The sequence below is a fragment of the Melanerpes formicivorus genome, unplaced genomic scaffold (assembly GCF_026170545.1).
Source record: "Melanerpes formicivorus ecotype bairdi unplaced genomic scaffold, bMelFor1.0.p_v2 SCAF_632, whole genome shotgun sequence".
Lineage (NCBI taxonomy): Eukaryota > Metazoa > Chordata > Aves > Piciformes > Picidae > Melanerpes > Melanerpes formicivorus.
This window is the reverse complement of record NW_027142984.1, coordinates 70001-72500: the sequence shown is the minus strand read 5'-3', so window position 1 is coordinate 72500 and position 2500 is coordinate 70001. Positions and strand designations below refer to the sequence as shown.

General features: G+C 76.9%; 1 non-coding gene across 1 annotated transcript; it reads left to right on the top strand.

Annotated features, from left to right (window-relative positions):
• Positions 1 to 1898: 1898 nt before the first annotated feature.
• Positions 1899 to 2051, top strand: LOC137460501 (5.8S ribosomal RNA). Its single transcript, XR_010992875.1, has one exon. It is a non-coding gene; the product is annotated as a 5.8S ribosomal RNA (ribosomal RNA).
• Positions 2052 to 2500: the final 449 nt, after the last annotated feature.

Below are 2500 nucleotides of genomic sequence, written 5' to 3'. Positions count from 1 at the left end.
CCTCCCCGAGCGCAGCGCCGGCTGACTGAGGGAAACCCCGGGCCTCGGGCCAGGCCAGGGGCGCGGTGGTGGCGGCGGACGTCGGGCGCGGCCCCCGCGGGCGGACGCTCCCCCCGACGGCGGCAGTGGGGGGAGGCACCCCCGCGGGGCCTTAAGTCTGGTTTCCCTCACCCCAGGGTCAGGTACCTAGCGTTCCGCGCCTTCGTCCGCGGCCTTGCCCTACCGCGGAGGAAGCCGGGCGGCGGTTTAAAGACCCGGGCGGCTCGGCGCGCCACCCCCGGATGCGGGGGGCGAGCGCGGGGGGCGGGCGGGTGCCTTCAGAGGGGCGGGGGTTGCCCCCGCAATGCCTCTGGCTAGGTCCGCCGTCGTCGCGCTCGTCGTCCTCCGGGGGCCCGCCGGGCCGGGGAGGGGACTCTGCTGCCCCCCCCCTCTCTGCGGTCCGAGCGCTCGGCCGGAGAGAGCCCACCGCGCGAGGTCGGCCGTGGTCCGGCCCGCGCCTCGCCTCGCCACGGGCGTCCCCGGCGGCGCGTTGAAGCGCGGGCTTCTCGCGGGCCGGGGCGGCGAGCCCCCGCGGCGGGGGCTGGCCCAGGGCGCTTCGCCCCCGCCGGGGGTTTTGTGCGGGCGCGTTGCCGCGGCTCGGCGGCGGCGCCTCTTGCGGCGCGGGCCGCTGCGGACCTCCCGGTCCCTTTTCCCTTTGCCCAGGCCCCAGAGCGGGGCCCCGGCGAGCTGGCGCCCTCGGCGGTCTCGCGCTGCCGGTTCCCCCCCCGTCCGGGGCCGGTTTCGGGTGGCGTGACCGCGTCCGAGCGGCGGCGGGCGTCGCTCGGCGTCTCCGGCTCCGGTCCCTCGCCGGAGGGCACCCTGCCACCGGCTGCGGCTGTCCCGGTCCCGGGCCCTGCCCGCGGGCTTCCCCGTTCGCCTTCCCGGCGCGTGCCGGGTGGGGGACGGGCGGGCAGCCGGGGGCGTCCCACCCCCGGTCTCCGCGTGGAAACGGGGAGAGCGGGGGCCCGCCCCCCGGCTCAGCGCCGTCCGCTGTCCGCCTGGCCGCGGGGCCACGGAAGGGGTCGAGCGAGCGAAGCCGGCGGCGCGGTGGCGCCGGGGGAGGATGGAAGGGGCTCGTGCCGCTGGGGTTTGTCGGTCGGCGGGTGCGCCGCCCGGCGAGGGCCGGCGGGTCGCCGCGGTGGCGTCCCACGTGGGCTCGGGCTTTCCGTCTCGCAAGCCGTTTTCCGTCCCCCGCGGCGGGGGGGGGGTTCGGTGGCGAGAGGAAGCCGCCCCGAGGGCGCGAGCCGGCCGGGGCTCGGCCCCGGGGCCAAAGCGGGGGAAAAGAAAGTCCGGGATGGGCCGCAGCGGGTGGCGGCGTTGGAGGGGCCGGTGCGGAGGCGCGCGCAGGCGCTCTCCTCCGGCGGGGTTGTGCGCCCGGCCCCCCTCGCTCCCCGGGGCGGGGGGGGGGGGGTCTCCGCTGCCTCGCTTCGTGGCGTCTCCGCGACGGCACGGGGCGGCCAGCGAGAGACGCACCCCCCCCCCCGCCGTTGGGTGGGGAAGCGAAGGGGGTTTTCTTTCCCCGTGCACGCGAGGCGAGGCCGGGTTCGGGGCACGTTCCCGGCGGCGCGCGGCGGGCCTCCTCCGCGCCGAGGTCGGAGCGAGCCCGGGCGCCTGGTCCGGCCCCGAAGCGCCGCAAGGTGCGTTTTTCCCTCCTCGGGGGAGGGAAAAAAGCCGGGAGCGCGGGCTCCCCGCCCCTTGCTTTTGCCGCTTCGGGGTTTCGTTTTATTTTCCCCCCCTCTCCTGTGCTTGTACGGTCAATGTGAGGCGAGCGGCCGCCGTGCCGCGCTCTCCGAGGGGCCGCTCCTTTGCGAGCGGTCCCGGCCCCTCCGCGCTGGCGGGGCGGTGCCGAAAAGCCAGACAACTCTTAGCGGTGGATCACTCGGCTCGTGCGTCGATGAAGAACGCAGCTAGCTGCGAGAATTAATGTGAATTGCAGGACACATTGATCATCGACACTTCGAACGCACTTGCGGCCCCGGGTTCCTCCCGGGGCTACGCCTGTCTGAGCGTCGCTTGACGATCAATCGCCGCCTCGGTGCCCGCCGAGCGGCGCGGCTGGGGTCGCCTCGCAGGCTCTCCCCCGGGCGGGGAGGGGCCTTCGTCCCCCTAAGTGCAGACTCGGGGAGCGCTCCGTAGCTCCCCGCTCCCGGAGCGCCCGCTCTCGCGGAGTTCGTCCCGCCGGGGCTTCGCCGGCAGGGGTTCCCCGTTGGTCCAGCGACGCCCGGTGGGGCGTTGGGGGAGACGAGAGCCCGGTTGGGGGAGGAGGCGCGGGCCTCGCCCCCCCCGGCACTCCCGCGCGGGCGCGGCTGTCTGCGGGTGGGTACCGCGGGGGTACCGTGCCGTGCTGCCGCGTCCGCGCGCGCGTCTGCCGTGGGCGGCGGGGGTTCCCGTTCCCCTCGTTCTTCCTCGCTCTCGCCTCCCCGGGGTTCTCCTGCGTGTCGCCGTTCGGCGTCGACCCCCG